We start from the raw sequence: 19,527 nt of genomic DNA, 5'->3' as shown, positions 1-19,527 counted from the left end.
AATCTTGATGCCTAAGTGTTTTTTGCTATAGCTGTCTATGTCCGAGTGAGAACAGATGGGCTTACAAATGGGAAACTCCGCTTATTCCAATTTGCGCCTTATCTATGCTGCTGTGAGATCTATCTTACACACTTGCTACTTACTCAAAAATCTGTCATGTCTTCACATATCTTCCCAGTCTAACACAACTGGACTGTCATTGTATAAATTTACATATTTCTGCTGATTTGCTGTTTGACTTTGTTTGCTCTGAAAAAAAAAAGAGGTTAGCAGAACTAATGAATAGTTGGAGCAAAACTGCAGGAGAAATGTTGCACTTACTAAACAACACAATTTCCCCCAAGTAATATAGCAGTTCTCCTTCGCATACTAACAAATACATGTGCTAATTATAAATCAGACAAGATCAGTTCTAGTGGGACCTCTGCTAGGCAACATTTAGCCATTTCATATGTACAGAATGTACTGAAAACAATACAGTGGCATAATATTATGTATGTGTAATCTAGGTTTTTCTCTAATGCAGACTATATTAGTAATATTTGACAGTCCAAGTTTCTGATTTGACCTTCAACCACCATAGCTGCTAGTTCCATTTAACTCCTTGTTCTTGCCTACTCTCCCCAAGCAAATACCATCTTTTACAGCCAAACACATAAGTATCTTCAGTTTTTCAACCCTTATGTATTGAAGTCACTAATTTGGCACAATATTCTTGCAGTGAACTTTGGGAGCAAATGTTTGTGTATTTGGGTTGGGGGTCCCCCTCTTATGGAACTTACCTTGATGTTTTGTGGCTATTTCCAAAGCTTTTCCAGAAGGAAATCATTCCATTTTCTGCACTTAAAAATGGTAATTTTTCCAAACGGAGAAGTGAAACTCTTTTCGACCACAGATAGAAAAAGACAAAGGAGAAGGCTGGGATAGAACTGAAAATGTGAACTGGTGGAGTTGTCCCTTACAGTGGATTTAGAAAAAGATCACCCTAGGCCTCAGGACACAATCCTCCAGGCTACTCATTAGGAACCACTCTCAATTCCACCTCTATGGACTTCCTTACTGGGATATATTGATATTCGCTGATTTCTTGGGATTAATATATATGCTAATTATGTATATTATATAGTTATATATATTACATATGAGCAAGCCACATGTCCCTGTTGTATTTTTATTCTAGTTAGAAAACTAAAATGTCAGTTTGCCAACTTTTGAAGAAAAACATCACCTTCATTCATACCTAATAAGTACCTTCTCAGGCACTATTCTAAGCCCTTCATGTATATTAACTCAGTGAATTTATTTTCATGATAAAATTATGAGGTAGGTAAAAATGTCATCCCCTTTTCACAGATAAGGATACCGAAAACAAAATGTAAATGATTTGCTCAAGGTCACACAACTAGTTGATAGTAGAGCCAAGGTTCTTATCAGAAACTCTTGTTCTTGATACCATTTTCTTAACCACTGTGTTACAATATACCCTACTAATCATGAGAGAACTCTAGGGGAAGAAAAGGCATTCAGAGAACTTGACAAATTATTTTCTCAAACTTCACTCCTAGCATTCTCCCTACTGTGAATCTCAGCAAAGGTCCTCACTTCGTATTCAGTTCTACCTTGAAACCTACAGATTATGGACAGTTGACTACCCTCTTCTTTCTTAATGTTACTATGGAAGGATAGCCTCCCTTTTATTAAAGACAAATCCCTTCACCTGCATTCTGGATTCCTTCCTCTTTTGCCTTCCCAGGAAACTTAATGCCATCAGTCCTCTTCTTTCCTATATTTTCAACCAACCCTTCTCTCCTGGATTCTTCTTTTGGCTTTTAAACATGTTGTAGCCTTTCCTATGTTTGAACAAACAAACAAGCAAACCATGCAGGATCCCTTAGCCCCCTCAGTTACTAAATGATCTCACTCCTACCATTAAACACAAACTTCCTGAATTGTCTATATTTCTGTCTCCATTTCTTCACCTCAGCCCACTCCAATCTGTCTTCTGCCCCACACAACTCCACTGGAATAGCTCTTGATAAGGTCAAAATGACACCCATGTGGCTTGGATCCAGCCTTCCTGGAGGCTTAACAGCACTCACCTCAGATGATCGCCCTCTTTCTTGATGTACCTTCTTTTACTGTATGTTCAGAACTTTACTCCCTGGTTTTCCTTCTATCTCTCTGACCACTCTTCCTCCATCTCCTTTTATGGCTCTTCCATACAATCTCTAAGTGTTTGTCGTGATGACCAAGTTTTTCTTTTCCCATCCTACTCTTTACTTAGAATAAAATTATCCATTTTCATGACTTCAGATGCCATCATTGTACTGATGGTTCTGTTCTTCTTTTTAATCAGCTCTCTCTTCTGAGCCCCAGAACCATACGCCTGACTATTTGTTATGTATACTTGTATATACCTTGTAAGCACCTCAGATTCAGTATTTTCAGCATCATAGTCATTGTCTATCCACAATACTGCTTAAACCAATTTTGGCCCTCCTCCGTTATTCCTTACCTCAATAGAATATAGTATTATCAATTTTTGTCATTTTTGATGCCTTCAGTCTTTATTTAAGATCCCATTGTTTAAGACCTATAGATTCTCCATCTTAAATATTTCTCAAATGTATCCGCTTTTCTCCATCACCCTATTCTAAGCCATCATCATGTCTCTACATATAATTTTTTCCCCTCCAAACTGTCCCTAGGCAGATAATTTTTCAGTGACTTTCTTTTTTCTTTCTTTCCTTCCTTTTTTTTTTTTTTTTTTTTTTTTTTTTTTTTTGCTTTTTAGGGCTGCACCTGTGGCACATGGAGGTTCCCAGGCTAGGGGTCTAATCGGAGCTGTAGCCACTGGCCTACACCACAGCCACAGCCACAGCAATGCGGGATCCAAGCCACATCTGTGACCTACACTGCAGCTCACGGCAATGCCAGATTCTTAACCCACTGAGCAAGGCCAGGGATTGAACCCTCATACTCATGGATACTAGTCAGGTTCGTTACCAATAAGCTGCAAGGGGAACTCCCCCAGTGACTTTCTAATCCTCTTAGTTTATTGTCTAGAATTAGTAATGTAGCCTACAAAGCCTGGCCTTCTGCTGAATTCTCATGTTGTGCCACTTCCTCTTTCTTTCAGTTTCTTGAAATCCCAAATTCCTTCCTGTCTTCTTGTTGTTTTATATGCTTATATTCTCTGTCTGGAAGGGAATGCCCTCTATATTTGGCTAATGTTTTTACTTACTGTCTCAATTTAAATGCTCCTTCTGAAGGCAGGCCTTCTCTGATGTCTCAAGACTACATCAGATTCTTGCAGTGACATCCCATAGCCATCTATACATCTCCTATGAAAACTGTTGCAACTACTTTTTTTCCCTACTATCCTATGAATTCTATAAGGACAGGGAACATGTCTAGCCACTGCTTTATTTCCACTGTTTAGCAAAGTGCCTGACAAATTATTTCTACTCAATAGTTTGTGAATGATTGAATTAATAGAAGAATAGAAATTATTTATAGAACTATTAATTTGGAGTGGAGGTACGGATCACGGAAGTCTTTAAAGAGAAAACGGTATTTAAAATATGTCTTAAAGAATGAAAAGGAGGTTGGGATGGAGGCATCCTAGCAACTTGAAATACCATTTTTAAAGCTATAGAGGGAAAAGAAGTGCAAGGCCTCAAAATACAAAATGTGACTTAGAGTTGTCTAGTGTGAGCTATAGCACGGGAGAGAGTGGTAGAAAGTGAGACTAGCTGTAAAGCACGAGAAAATGGTAGAAGGTAAGACTAGAAGGTAGTAAGTTGGGTAGGATTGTAAGGGTTTTTGTGTATAACGTGATTAATGATGCTTGACTGCATCCAAGAGAACAGCAACCATCATTTTGTGATGTGGGAAATTCAGAGATCAGAGCTGACAGGTAACAGTGAAGAACTAACATCACAGGTACAAAGCAAAATAGGTATAAAAATTACTCCTTTCCTTTGTGGTTCTACCTCTCTTTTGGGGGGCCCCCCTATAGACCTAAATCCCTATTTTAGTGACAAGAGAGCATATATGGGGCTGGCCTGACTTTCCAAGTCATTAGAGAAATGGCTGAGTATAAAGACTGAGGAACGAGGAGTCATGTCACTCTCTTGAAAACCCATCAACACAATTCCCCAGGCCAGTAGAAAAATGGTGTCTCTTCATCCGCTTTGTGTTCTTTTTTCAGTTTGGTAAATTACATCACAGCTTTCATTGGATTTTCCATTTTTTTCGGGAGTCTTGGACTTTCCTAGAGGATATTTCTAAGTCTTTAGGCAATTGGTATTCAGTATTGTAATGTCTGATTCTTTCAAGGGACGCATTTGGAAACAGAGAACAGTGACACTGACCTTTTCTCTGAGTGGCTGCCTTTGCAAACATCATAGCAAATGCATTTAGGAATTGCTCATTCATGGGGGCTGTTCAGAAGCAGAGCGAGGGAAGTGTCCTGGGAATTGACAGTAGCAGCAAAACAGTACAGAAAAGAGCAGGAACATTCAGCTATGATGAATGGGGTCATTTTTGCTTTGAAAAGATTGATGCTTCCTCATTTGGAGGATGGATCCATATACTCTTAAATTCTTGGTTGAATATATGTTTGTTTGTTTGTTTTGACAGAGAGGATCATAAACATGGCCATGATGCTAGTTGAACTTCTGTTCTCAGCTACCTGAGTGACATTTGGCAAGCCCTTTCTCTGGGTATTAGTTTTAGCCGCTGTAAAACGAGGGGGTTGGACTAAATTATCTCTACACTCCCTTCCCACTCTGACATTTGACAATTCTGTGACTTGTAATTGGGTACATTTATGCATGTTGTGGTGAAAATGTGATCGTATATGACTAGAAGGTGGGTAGTAGAAATAGTTCAGTTTCTTTTCATTTAACACAATGGGGTTGGTGTATGTGTTTTGATGTATAATTCATGAAATTTTTCAATTTCTAGCTTAGAGAGAGTTCGTGACAATAAAATTACATTCTGTCTAATCGGTTCACCTATGTTGTGTGTGTGGGTAGGGGGCTCATTGCAGAAGAGTGTGTTAGCTAAGAGGGGTCATCTGGAGGTGGTGGGACACGTAAGCTCCTGTTTGTGATGGAGAAACACAAGAACGGGAAGAGAAAGATTAAACCTAGCTTTACGTAAGCTGCTTCATAAAAGTTTTTGAAAAACACTAGGAATTGTTATCAGCTTGTCAACTAAATTGGAGCCAATCTCTGTTTATACCCTCAGTGGCAACCTCTTCAAGGTGGACAAACAGACTATCCATGTATTCATTGTTTCACTCTTGAGAGAAAGAGGCAGTATTAAAGCTCTTCTTCAGGATTAGAGAAGAGGAAATGAGGTGAGAGAAGGATTCCATAGGTCTCCTGTCTCTTCTAACTCTCATCCAGTTAGCAGGGGAGTGGGCTGTAGCATCCAGTATTGACTCCCCTTCTTACCTGTTTCTCCTCCTCCTCTGCAAATATCCTTAACAGCAAACAACAAAAACCATTGAGAGGAGTGGGAGAGCTGAAAGAGCAAGGGCTAGATTACCTACATCAGCCCTATTCCATCCAATTATCAATTGATGAACATTTTGTTGGCAGCTACCCAAGGAGACATTGAGACAGGGGGACTATTGAAGGAAGATGAGGAGGGCGATATTTGGGCATCAAAGTCAAACCATTTAGCTCTTATTATTGCAGAGAATCATAGCAGATGGTGTCACATTTTACTATTCAACTTGCTTTATTTGGTGCATGAGCCCTATTTTGCCAACTCTTAGCTTTTATGCTTCCTCATAACAATGGATTATTGTGTCAGTGAAAAGAAATGGAGGAAAGTGAAGTTAGAACAGATAAAGCACAGGTAAGCAACACCGTACTCCGAAGCAGCTATATGGAACACACAAGTTGGTTAGGGAGCACATATTTATACAATGTCTACTCTGCTTCTCAAAGTAGTCTTCAAAGCAGCAACTGAACAAGGGCAAACAATAGAAAGCAAAGTAGAGGAATTGAGTTGTTAGACATAGGTGGATTTTTATCATAAAAGATTTCCTGGAGAACATAAATTTGGGGAAGGTATACATATATACCTATAATTGCTGTAATTATACTATACCTATAATTGCTTTGTAATCAGGAGATCATTGGGACACTTTTCTAGTGAATGCTTCTATCTCAGTAGTAATCTTGGTATTTTCAACTGGGGTATGGAATTATTGTGCTATGTTAGTTAATACTTGTTGTCATGCATGTCTCAGGGAGTGCACTGTCCTTTAAGACAACTGGCAAGGGAACAAGGTACTTGGAAGCTTTTAATTGGCCTGGGAAAGGATGAAATTTGCCACTCGACATGACAAAAGGAACAAGTACACGGTGTACTTCTTCCCTAATGAGATTCAAGATTGGTGGAGAAGGAAGATCTTCCTGATTTTCAGTTACTTGGATGGAGTGTCCAGAAAGACAGAAATGAACAGTGAAGTACACAATAAGGGTCATAGTGACCCAGCATTTTAGCAGCCCTTAAATCTCTGTTGATTCTCCCAGAATGAACCTGAGGCATGGGTCTCTTGGGATAAAAAGGATATCTTCAGAGAGAAAAACCTTTTGCTAGGAGACAAGAGCCCTGTCCCAAATCTGGCTTGAAATATTATTTTCAGTGTGGCTTTAAACATTTTATTTTCCTAATATTCATATTTGATTTATTATCTATTGAACACAAAGGAATTATTTTCCTGGCTGTATAACTTGATCCCATCAGATAACTTTCAAATACAAAATCTTTCTATTTGCCACATGATGATTTGGAAGGGTAGTAAGAGGGAGAAGGTGGGGCTGGGAGTGGGATAATTGGAAATGTAGGAGTGTTTCAGTGAGCTCCACCAATAGTTCAGTCTTGAGTGGAATGTAATTGTAGACTCTCATTCAATTGTATCATCCAGCAGGCCTGCCTGACACGTTGCCTGTTTTCTCTAACAGTTTCTTCACTGCTGTGGACTGAATTGTGTCCCCTCAAATCCATAGGTTGAAGCCCTAGCCCCCAGTGTGATGGTATTTGGAGATGGGATCTTTGGGAGGTAATTAGGTTTAGATAAAGTCACGAGGGTAGGGACCTCATGATGGGATTAGTACCCTCATAAAAAGAGACACCAGGGTTCTCTCTCTCTCTCCCTGCCACGTGATGATACACCAGGAAAGTGGTTGTCTGCAACATGGGAAGAGAGCGCTTGCCATTAATTGATGCTGGCACTGTTATCTTAAACTTCTAGCCTCTGAGAAAATAAATTTCTGTCATTTCAGCCACCTAGTGTTACTTTGTTACGGCAGCTTGAGCAAGCTAAGATTATTACCCTCTCCTAAAGTGGGCCTGACATGTGATGTGTAAAGAAAGGAAATCTAATACCACCAAGTTGAGTTTATATTCTTGAGAATCTGTTAGAGCTTGTCTCTTCAGGGGTCTCCTTGTGGGGGGTAATACAAGTTATTTATTATATTGTTATAGTGAGGCTTGATTACCATCCTTTGTATCAAAATATCCCCCCTTCCATACCACGTTCCATTTTACACCACTTTTTTATTTCTGCCTCATTAGTGTGGCTTTTCTCCATGTTTGTTACTTTTTAGTCATGGGAACAAAGAAGCTGGAGGACATTATAGGAGAGTTCAGAGTTATTGGTTTCTTTTCAGGTGTGACATTAATGACCATGTTTATCATTTTTTTCCTCAGCCATGGGCTGCCTTTTGGATTCTCTAATATATGGCCACTGTGTCACTATGTGTATTTGCAACACTGGTACTATGTTAAGGTCTATGAAGTCTTGGTGGTTAATCCACTAATAAGTTAATACAAGCAATATTCATTGAGCACCTATGACATGCAAGATTCTGTCCTAAATGCTGAGATATTGATAAATGAGAAAGGCAAGTTCATTTTTGCCCATATAGTGCTTATATTCTAGCCTAAAAAGACAGATAATAAATATATAGAGAGAAATGAACTTAAAGACATAATGTAAACTGGTAATAATTGCTAGAATAAAATGGTGTAGAGAATTGATGAGTCAGTGACTGCTTTAGATAAGTTAATCAGGGAATTTTTCTCTAAGGAAGTGACAAACAAGCTGAGACTTGAGTAATGAGTGATAAGAAAGAACTGGAAAATTGCAAGTAGAGACTAGTGCAAAAACACGAAGTTGGAAATGTACTGAGCATGTACATAGAACATAAAGAAAAACCAGTGTGGCTGGAAGTAATGAGAGAGACAGATAGATGATAATGTCAAAAGATATTCAAGGACCCTATAATGGCAGGGGTTGGGGGGAGGGTGGTGGCATCCAGAATGCTATGGTAGAGTGTTTGAACTTTATTCTGGAAGCAGTGGACGGTCATTGATGGGTATGGAAAGGGGTCTGATTTACACTTTGCAAAGGTGATTCTGGCTGCTATATGGACAATGGGCTATAAGGGACCAGATTGAAGACAGAGCTCAGTTATAACCTATTGTAGTACTCTAAGAGAAAGACAATAGTGGATTGGGCTAAGAAGGTACAGAGTAGGTAAAGAGAAGTCTTTGGATACTGGATATCTTTTCAGAGTAGATCAGCAGAGGTTGATGGATTGGATATCGTGGTTGCATGAAATGCCATAACTATGGTCATCCTGTGGCCTTTGCCTGCTTACTCAACTTCCGCTGTTCAAATGTAATCATCCCTTGGTTTCCAGTGTTCTTTAATTTCAATATGGCAAGCCTTAGTGTGAGTATACTTTCATCAGTTTTGTTAGGTACTCAATTATCCCTTTTAATCTGAAAACTATTTCTTCAGTTCTGAGAATTTTACTTAAATGATTTCTTCAATAATTTCCTCTCCTCCATTTTCACTCTTCTCTTTCAGGAAAACCTATCATTCCTATGTTGGACCTCCTGGTTTATTCTTCTAAATAAAAAAAAATTTTTTTCTCTTTATTTCTTTGGTCTAGTTTTTGTGAGAATTTCTCAACTTAATTTTTTGCTATATCTATTGAAGTTTTATTTCTGATGTCATTTAAAATATCCAAGAACTCCTTTATTTAATGTACATTTAAAAAATAATATACTGTTCTTATTTAATGACACAATATCTTAATATCTTCTTTTACACTTCTGATGATCTTAAAGTTTTTTTTTTTTTGGTTTTTTTTTTTTTTTTTTTTTTTTTTTTTTGTCTTTTTAGGGCTGCACCCATGGCATACGGAGGTTCCCAGGCTAGAGGTCCAATCGGAGCTGTAGCCACTGGCCCACACCACAACTCACCTACACCACAGCTCACAGCAATGCCAGATCGTTAACCGAATGAGCTAGGCCAGGGATCTAACATGTGTCCTCAAGGATGCTAGTCAGATTCTTTTCCACTGAGCCAAGATGGGAACTCCAATCTTAAAGATTTTTAACCTTCTCATCTCCCTGAAATGTTTTATCTAAATTGTTTTTTTTTTCTTGTTTGTTTTGATTTCTACCCTTCATGAAAGAATTTTTAAGAATCCTATGTCTTGGGATCCTTGGATATTTGGTTATATTTGAATGGAACATGAAAATGATTAATAAAAGTTTTTTGTCATAGTGGGCCCTACTGTAGGATGATTTGGTTTGATCCCTTTCAGATTAATTTTCTATAAGTCTGCTTAAATTCTCTGAGAAAATAGTTTTTCAATCTTCTACCTGGGGGTTATAAGCCTTGGCTACAGGTTTCTGGGAACCAAGTAGAAGGCTAGTGTTCTCAACATGCAGTATATATAGCTAGGCTTTCACCTAATCTCACACTCAGTTCTATCTGAGACATCTTGTCCAAACACCTCCCATTTTAATTATCAGAGAATAAGTCACTAGTCTTCTATGAGAGGGAAGTATGTAGGGGACTTATCCAAGTAAGAAGAATAATGAAGTAGATCTAGATGGCTAATTGCTTCATAAATCACCTTTCTACTAATTCCCAAATTTCCCACTTTCATCCTCACTTACAGAAGTATCAGATGCTGATTTGATGCTGCTAGTTTCTAAGTCTTCTGGACATTACTTGGTACAAATTGTATTGTTCATTTTCTCACTGCTAGTTTAGGATCTAGGTTTCTCAGGTCTGATAATCAGTTAATATTTGATCTTCAGTTTTCCATTTCCTAAAGTGTTAATGTTTTCATATTCTTCCCTGTTTTGTTTCTCATGAGTTTACAGACCTAAAGTAGTTCTTTTATGTCATTTATAGATAAATGTGAATTTCTAATGCACTGCACTCAACTGGAAACTCTCTGTTATTTTTCATCATGGCATTTAACACATTTATTGTGGCACTTTCACTATATTATATATTTACTGCATGTCTCTTGTCTACAAGTATGCATGTTTCATGAAAATAGAGATATTGTCTGTCTTGTTCACTGTGCATTACTAGAGCCCAAGACATACTAAATACTCAGTAAATATTGTTGAATAAATTAATCTGACATATTTTACTATTTGGAAAAATGATATTTGTGGTCCTAATATCTGAATGTCTGTAGGAAAAAGTGAAAATAATGATATAGCAAATTAGTAAAATAAAAATGAGATAGTGACTCAAGGAAAAGAGTTATACAAGATAAGATACATAATCATATACATACATTTTCACTCTTTTCTTACGTTTTTATGTTTCTTGTTTCCAATTTTTGTTTTAAAAAACCAACTGGCTGTGCATAGTAAATTTATTTTAGAGGAATATGAAAAGTCAAATGGAGACCCGTTAGTAGATTGTTGCAATAGTCCAGGTGAGAAAAAATTATCACGTAGTAGAGGGGATAGAACAAATTGAATAGAGTCTAAAAGAATTTAGAAGATAGAATTAGAAGGACTTGGTTACCTTTGAATAAGGGAGGAGTGGAAAAGTAGGGAAATATTAAGGTGTTAGGCATGACTGCTAGCTTACTGGCTAAATGGACAGTGGCACCTTTCACTCAGCTGGTCAGACTAAGTGGAGGAGAACAAGAGTAGATACGAGCATGGAAGCTTTGGCATTAATTTGCCCTGCTTCCTCTACAACCGCACAAGCATTTTTCATTTGGCTCTTTGGTCCCAGATTTAGAGAAAAATTTTAGTCTGAATTTTTCAGATGATAATAATTCTATTTTGCTCTTCTTGCATAGACTTAGCTAAGGAATAAAGTGAATGAAAATCATCATTGTTATTGCCTGACACCACAAACAGTTAAAGCAGTACATCCCAGTCTAAAGGGTATCAGTTGAGTGATAAAATCTACTGACCTGGGGATTCAGCTTTAGATTCAGCCCTGTCATTAAGTCACTGTGTAATGTTAGACTAGTCATATAACTTTAGTTTCATTATATATAAAATCAGGTTCATAATATAGTAATTACACTCTTGCTCAGCTATTCTTTGACTGGGAAAGTAGAGAAGATTCATATTTCTTTTGAGAGCTAGAAAGATAAGAGTATTTAGAAATAAGTAATGGATAAATACATTATGTAGAGAAAGCTAGTGTATTAACCTATATAGTAGCTAATATTGGCTACCATTTATTGAGAGGCTATCATGTGCCATGTGCTTTACCTATGTTTTCTTTTTTGGGTTTTTTGTTTGTTTGTTTGTTTTGCTTTTTAGGTCTGCACCCGCGGCATATGGAGGTTCCCAGGCTAGGGGTCGAATCGGAGCTGTAGCTGCTGGCCTACACCACAGCTGCAGCAGCACCAGATCTGAGCCACATCTGCAACTTACACCACAGCTCATGGCAATGCCAGATCCTTAACCCACTGAGCAAGGCCAAGGATTGAACATGCGTCCTCATGGATGCTAGTCAGATTTGTTAACCACTGAGCCATTACGAGAACCCCTGTTTTCATATTTAATAATCACAATGCCCATATGAGGTTAATATTACTATCACCTTTTTACAGACAAGAAAGCCAAGTCTCAGAGAGGGCAACTTGGCTTAAGTAACACTGCTAGTTAGTGGTAAATCCAAGACTCACACTCAGTTTTGTTATACTGCAAAGCCAGTATACTTTCAACTTTATGATACTCCCTTTTGTGCATAGTGGGTTACCTCTGAAACATGCCTGTGAACTTAAACTCATTGAATCTTAGAAGTCAAAAAAAATAAATAAAAAAATAAAACAACTCCCTGTAAATTGTCCAGTTCAATATCTTGGTTTATAGAAACCAAAGACCAGAAAGGGGGAGTAATTAGCCGAAGGTCAGACAGCTGCTTAGTGGCAGAGCTGAGGCCAAGGCCCATTTCTTTAAACAATCTGCCCATTGCTATATTGCTCTTTCTTTCTTCTTCTTTTTTTTTTTTTTTTTTTTTTTTTTTGCTTTTTAGGGCTGAACTTGCACCATACGGAAGTTCCCAGGGTAGGGGTTGAATTGGATCTGTAACTGCTGGCCTACACCACAGCCACAGCAATACAGGATCCAAGCCATGTCTGTGAATTACACCACAGCTCACAGCAACACCACTGGATCCCCAATACACTGAGCAAGGCCAGGATTGAACGCACATCCTCATAGATACTAGTTGGATTGGTTTCCGCTGTACCACAACGGGAACTCCCCATTGCTCTTTCTAATTTGAGGCCTGTATATAGGGCCTGATCTTAATCAGCCCAGATACGTGAAGTATGAACCAACACTAGCCTACTAATCTTATAGGATGTTAAGACAATGAAAGGATAATAGATTTGAGTTAGATTTGGATGAAAAAATTAATGGCTTGAGTTTTTTTAACATTTGCAAAAACATAAGATATGATTATGAAAGAGAGATTATTTTCACAGCAGCCTTTCAATTAGCCTTAGATTCTCTCAAGGGAGAATGGTTCTTTGTTATATGATGTATGCTGCTTGTGCTGAATACCACACAGTTGGCCGATGAGTGGCTATCTATATGGATAGAAGTCCAAAAATCTAAAAGCCTCAGTCCTTTCAGGAGAAATAGTTGAGGGAGAAGCACGAAATGCCGGATGTGTCCTCGATAAAAATAAGACATTGCAGGTGAGTTTAGTGGCATTGGGCATTTTGTTGAAATTCCTACATTTGGAGTGGAGGAGAGTGAACAATGGGGTGGGCTTTTTCATCAAGAGCCACTGATTTTGGTCATATGGTAAAAACTGATCTATTTTAATATGTCTGCCTGGGGCCCAGAACTTGAAAATCTTCAGGCAGAGAGACAGGTTTTTCTTTGAGTGACTCTAAATTGCTTTTCACATTTCTATTTTATGTCCACAGAGGGAACACACAATAAATTTGGGTAAGAAGGTAACAGGCAGAAATAAGAGCTGATGAATTCCAAGCTTACATAAACTAAGGTTCCCAATCCTGAGAGCATTTCTTTCTCCTTGTCAGTAGACTTAGTAAAACAAGACAGATGTTTAGAGTCCTCCTAACTCCTGTCCCATTACTCAGGGATTTTGGAGACAAGGCACTTCAATTGCTTTGTGAAATCGAAGAGGATTTAGTGGGCTAGGATGCGAGGGGGCAAGTGAGTGAAGAAAGGAGAGAGTGGCACATCAAGCAGATGACTTGTGTTCATAGAAGATGTGAAAGTGGAAGGGACAATGGCCCCAGCCCCCTTGCAGTAGCCACAAGCAACTGCCACTCTTACTTTCTTAAAGACACTGCAGAGACTCAATGTACACAGTTTTCCTGACCCTGAGACTTTAATCCCATAGAAAGATCAGGTTAAATACTTGTTGGTTGGTCTTGGCATTCATATTTACATAGGGGTGTGGACTTTTTAACATCATGAACTTGAGCAACTTTACTGAATTAAACATTTCAGCTAGCCAGCACTCTGTTTGCCTATCCGACATTTTCCATGTGTGGTCATGGTTTTATGTGGCTTAAGGTAATTTCACAAATGTATTTCTTTTGGGTGTTTCTAGTAATTATACAGCCAACTAGCCTGTTAATAGCCAATGGTGTATTTAGCTGTCTCAGTTGCTGATTATTTGGAATCTCTCAATATTTATTTGTATGTTCTGACTGATGTATTTTAAAAATTCTGCTCAATTGCCTATTTCCCCCTTTTGGTTGTTTCCTTTTTGATCTTCATTTTGATGTAGTACAGTGTGCATAAGTTTTTTTTAGTCATGTATTTGAACACATCATCCTGGCTTTGATGTTAGCCTCCATTTTTTTCCCAATAGGTACACTAGCTAAACAATATTGTTCATTGTTTTTCTAGTTTCAGTTTAGATTTTTATGTTTACGTTTTTGATCCATCTGGAATTTATTGAAATATATGATATGAGATACATATCCAAATTCACTTCTCTTTTTACGGATACACAGTTTTCTCAATTATATTTATCAGTTAGTGCTTCCTTTACTGTGTGTGTGTGTGTGTGTGTGTGTGCGTGCGTGTCTGACTGTGGGTCCCTGTGTCTGTGTGTTCTTTATAGCCAGCTGGACATGTTTTTATGTATTTGGTTCTCTTTCTCTAAAATATGCTATTTCATTGGTCAGTCTTGTTTTCACCCTAATGCCAAATGGTCTTTTTTTATATGTATGGCTTTGTAATGATGTTTGAAACTTGAGAGGCTATCTATAATCTCTATCATTACTAAAAATAATATTTTGGCATTTTTGTCTTATTATTCATCCAGGTGAATTTTACTATAAATTTGTCATGGTCTAGTAAATATCCTGTAGTATATTACATTGACATTGCATTATATCTATATATTAACTTAGGGACTCTCATCTTTCTTATATTTTAGCCTTGCCAGTTGGGAGCAAGGTGTCTCTTTCTATTTATTCATATCTTTATTTCTCTAATTATAATTTTATCATTTCCTTTGAATACATTTCTTTTGTCATCTTCAAATTTTTCAAAGTACTTTTAAATTAATGATCTCATCCAGTGCTTACCAGGGCTCTCTGCTGCAGGTCAGTAGAAGGATTTAGATGCAGCCAAGAATGACCACTCTATAGTAGGCTTTTTTTCCGCTAGTATTCATCAGGATTACATTTTTTGGTCACAGATTTCATGAGATATAATTCACATACCATACAAGATGCACATGTGAATGTGTGTACATTCAATAGTTTTTTTAGTATATTCAGAATTGTGCAACCTTCCCACAATTTTATTTTATCTTATTTTATTTTTTTATGGCTGCACCTGAGGCCTATGGAAGTTCTTGGACTAGGGGTCAGATCCGAGCTGCAGCTGCCAGCCTATGCATCAGCCACAGCAGCACCAGATCTGAGCTGCATCTGTGACCTATGCTGCAGCTTGTGGCAACACTGGATCCTTAACATGTTGAACAAGGCCAGGGATCAAACCCTCATCCTCACGGACACTATATCTGGTTCTTAACCCACTGAGCCACAATGGGAACTTCTTCACCACAATTTTAGTGCATTTTCATCACCAAAAAAAGAGTAAGAAATGTGTAATCATATGGGAATATCAAGTCATGCTGGATATTGAAATAAAGGAACAATAAGGTCCTTGGCAACATAAAGGTCAAAAGTTTAAGACCTATTAAAAGTCTAAGTCCAGAGTTCCCGTTGTGGCTCAGTGGTTAGCAAACCCGACTAGTATCCATGAGGACGTGGGTTCGATACCTAGCCTCGTTCAGCGGGTTAAGGATCTGTCTTTGCCATGAGCTGTGATGTAGGACACCGACGTGGTTCGGATCCCGCATTGCTGTGGGTGTGGTATAGGCCAGCAGCTACAGCTCCAATTCGACCCCTAGCCTGGGAACTTCCATATGCTATGGGTGCAGCCCTAAAAAGCCAAAAGAAGTGTAAGTCCATAAGTTTTTATTAAATCAGATAGCTTTTAGCCAAAACAAACAGAAACCTCCACACCTACCATTCCCACACCATTCCTCGAGACTTTGGCAACCACGAATCTACTTCTTGCCTCTATAGATATATATGAAAGGTCCAGAATAGGCAGAAAAAGATTTGCCTATTCTGGACCTTTCATATATATAGAATCATAAAATTTAAAAAATGGACTTTTAAGGAGAAGCAAAAGCAACATGTATCAAGCACCTAAATATTTGTTAAGCACTCTGAATAGTTTTTCTTATTTAATCTTCAAAATAGTCACTTCAATTAGGTAATATATTTCCACTTTAGATAAGGGAATTGATGGTAGAGAGGTTGAAAAATTTGTCTAAGATCACAGGGTTAGAATGTGACATAACCTGGATGCTTTGACCAGATCTTTGCCCTAGCCTTAAGGTGGCTAGGGGGTTTGGAAACATCCCTCCCATGCACTTCCCTCACTGGTCCTTAGTGCCTTGCACAAAGATCAGAAATCAGTATGGCATCCCTGTCACTGTGAGGGCTGAGGAAGCAGAGTATCATAGGGTGGTTTGTATAGTCCAGACTTATGGAACTACAGAATTTTTTTATTTTAGCATCCCTCTGTCAGATATTGAGAATGACCAATGATGTTTGTACAGTTTAAATAACAGAGCCATGGGAAATTACAGCTCAAATCTGGAAATAGCCTGAGAGACCACCTGAGTCTATCTGCTTCATTTTATTGATGAAGAAACTAGGACCCAGGAAAAGCAAGCTATTTGCTCAAGATCATATAGCTCAAATATAGCCACAGAAGATGACCTTTCATCTGTTATTGGAAGAATAAATGTACCAGTGGTGAAAGTCCTATCCAGAATAACTTCCAAAAACAAATTAAGGGGAAAGCAAGATAGGAATATGAAAAGGTCACTGAATAAGTTCAAGGAGATCTGGGTTCCAACACCAGCTCTCCCACTAATTCATTGTCAGACTTCAGGTGAGTCTCTTAACCTCTCTGGACTTCTGTTTCTTCTGGAAATGTGTTGGTTGGATTATATGATCTTTTGAAAGATTGCATTGTTAAACACTCAAGAAATTTTATTGGATAAGTAAATAGGTGAACCTTTATTTATTTATTTACGTATCTTTGAGGGCTGCACCTGAGGCATATGGAACTTCCCAGGCTAGGGGTTGAATTGGAGCTGCAGCTGCTGAGCTGCGTCTTCACCCTACACCACAGCTCACAGCAATGCCAGATCCTTTACCCACTGAGCAAGGCCAGGGATCGAACCCACATCCTCATCGATACTACTCAGGTTCGTTCCTATGGAGCCACATTGGGAATTCCGAGCCTTTATTTAAATTCTAAATGTTATGTTATTTTGAGAAGATGTCCCTGTGAACTACATAAGTGAAAAATTGGAAAGAGGGTAACCAAAATTTTTTTCTTACAGAACTGGTAAATTTACATGCCTCTGGGGATAAATGAATGAATGCATTTTTTTTTTAACATGAAAGATTACTTGTTCAACAAATAATAGGAGTACCTGATTATTTCCTGTAAGTACATATCCAAGACACATTGCCAAGTTAGTAACACACCCATTCTGGCTGTTATATTGGCACTGGTTAATGCAATGCCATGTGCAGATGGGGTGTATCGAATCATTCCCTTAATACAGTCTTAATTTTCTATGTTTGTTTCCTTTGGGAAGAAAAAGCAATTCAATCTTCTTTTAAGAGAAAAAGATTTCACTGTGTTCCAAAGATTAATAGGGAGTCATTCATTCATTCAACTAATACGTATTGAATGCCTACAATGCATACCGACGTCAAGGAATAGCGTTATCCTAAAATAGGAAATCTAAAAAATGATACAAAGATGTGAAACTAACATTGAAATCCTGTCTTTTTTATGATTCAAAATACATGAAAAACTGAGAGCTATTTGTTTAAGCCTTCACAGGTTGAAACTTTCACAGTGGAGAGGCAGAGCAGATGATGTGTGTGTAGGGAGTGAGTGGGAGGGCAGAGAGTGCAGTTCTGTAAGCAGGAGCTGAAGCAAGCAGCAGAAAATGATCATATTGACGCATTCCTCCTCCCTCTCCCACCTCCCATGATGGAATAATAATAGGGATCCGTTCCATGTGTATTGTATCACCCTTCAGAGTTTATAGAGTGCTTTCACATTCATTATCTTATTTGATCCTCATGCCAGCCCTTAAATAGAGGCATGGTGGATATTGTTTTTTCCGTTTTTCAGAAGGGAAAATATGGGGCTCAGAGGGGTTAAGTGGCTTTTCCACTGAAAGAGAACACAAATTAGTACCAGGACTAGAACTCATGTTTTTTGTCTCTGAAAGAAGTGTTCTACCCATTGTCTCCATTCCGCCCAGGATTTTCACCTCTGATCTTCCCATTTGGAGTTAGAAGTTGTTGAATATTCTCCTGGGCAGGCTGCTGTGCTGAGTAATAGCAGCAGCAGCAGCAGCAGTAGTAATAGTAGGAGTTAACTCCAACAGTTTGGATAGAGCAAAAAGGAGTGAATTTCTACCACAAGTAAAAGACACTCCTTCCATCTACTCTGGCAAGTTGCTCTTTGTGTGTGTGTGTATGGATTTGTGTGTCTGTGTGTGTGTCTGAGGGGGGGTTATAGACCGGAGCATGAGAGATTATGCCTCAGCCATAATCTCAGAAGTGCAAGGTCACTTCTGTTGGTCTGAAATTATAATAGCATACACAAAACAATACCTCTCATTCTATTTGGTGAAATGGAAAGGGAAAAAAGAATCAGTAGAACATAAGTAGGAGTGTTCATAAAGCAACGAAGAGAGTAGAATTCAGTGAGCACCTAATATGTACCAAGTGCTTTACTTAAAATGTTTCATTTAGGAGTTCTCATTGTGGCTCGGGTGGTTAAGGACCCGTTGTAGTCTCCTGAGGATGCGGGTTGGATCCCTGGCTTCTCTCAGTGGGTTAAGGATCCAGCATTGCCGCAAGCTGTCACATAGGTCACAGATGCAGCTCGGAACCAGTGTTGCCATAGAAGTGGTGTAGACCTGCAGGTACAGCTCTGATTTGACCCTTGGCCCGGGAACTTCCATATGATGCAAATGTGGTGATAAAAAGAAATATATATATATATATATTTCATTTAACCTTCACTATTGTCCCATGACATAGGTTGTATTGGTGCCCTTCTGTTTCAGATTAGTGCACCAAAGCTTACATAGGTTAAGTTGTAAATCACAGAACCAGTGATCTCCTAAGCCGGGATTCAAATAGGTCCATAGAGCTCCAGAATCAGACATCTTAACTACTGTACCAAATAAAGAACCTATGTTTTTGTGGTGAATTAAAAGACATGGCTTTCTTTTGAATCAAAGTTGGGAGAGCCCTGTGAGGTTTCTTTGTCTAGCCTCTCACCAAATGCAGGAATCCCTTCTAGACACCCCTCGCTAATGGCCATCCAGTGAACCACAGGGGCTCTGATTTAGTTGAAATGCTACAAATGGAGAGGGGTCTGCATGAATTTATCCCTTCTTTTCTTTGGTGTTTCATCCACAGCACGAGCCAGGCATTTGTGTGAAGGAGCAAGCCAGCACTAGAAATATCCTGTGGCCAAAAGAGAGAGGGACAGAATCCATGCGCTTAGCCTCGGTGTTACCTAACTCCAGCTGTTTCGTGACTTGGTCCTTTGCTCAAGTGGATCTGACCGACAAGCCCTTGT

At 38.6% G+C, this 19,527-nt stretch overlaps 1 protein-coding gene across 1 annotated transcript in view; it reads left to right on the top strand.

Moving 5' to 3' along the window:
* IGSF1 (immunoglobulin superfamily member 1) overlaps nucleotides 1–19,527 on the top strand; it is a 375,771-nt gene that overhangs the window by 209,396 nt on the left and 146,848 nt on the right. The gene's annotated exons all lie outside the window — the stretch shown is intronic.

This window comes from Sus scrofa, chromosome X (genome assembly GCF_000003025.6).
Source record: "Sus scrofa isolate TJ Tabasco breed Duroc chromosome X, Sscrofa11.1, whole genome shotgun sequence".
NCBI lineage: Eukaryota > Metazoa > Chordata > Mammalia > Artiodactyla > Suidae > Sus > Sus scrofa.
Note: the sequence above shows the minus strand (reverse complement) of the source record. Positions and strands in the feature narration are given on the sequence as shown.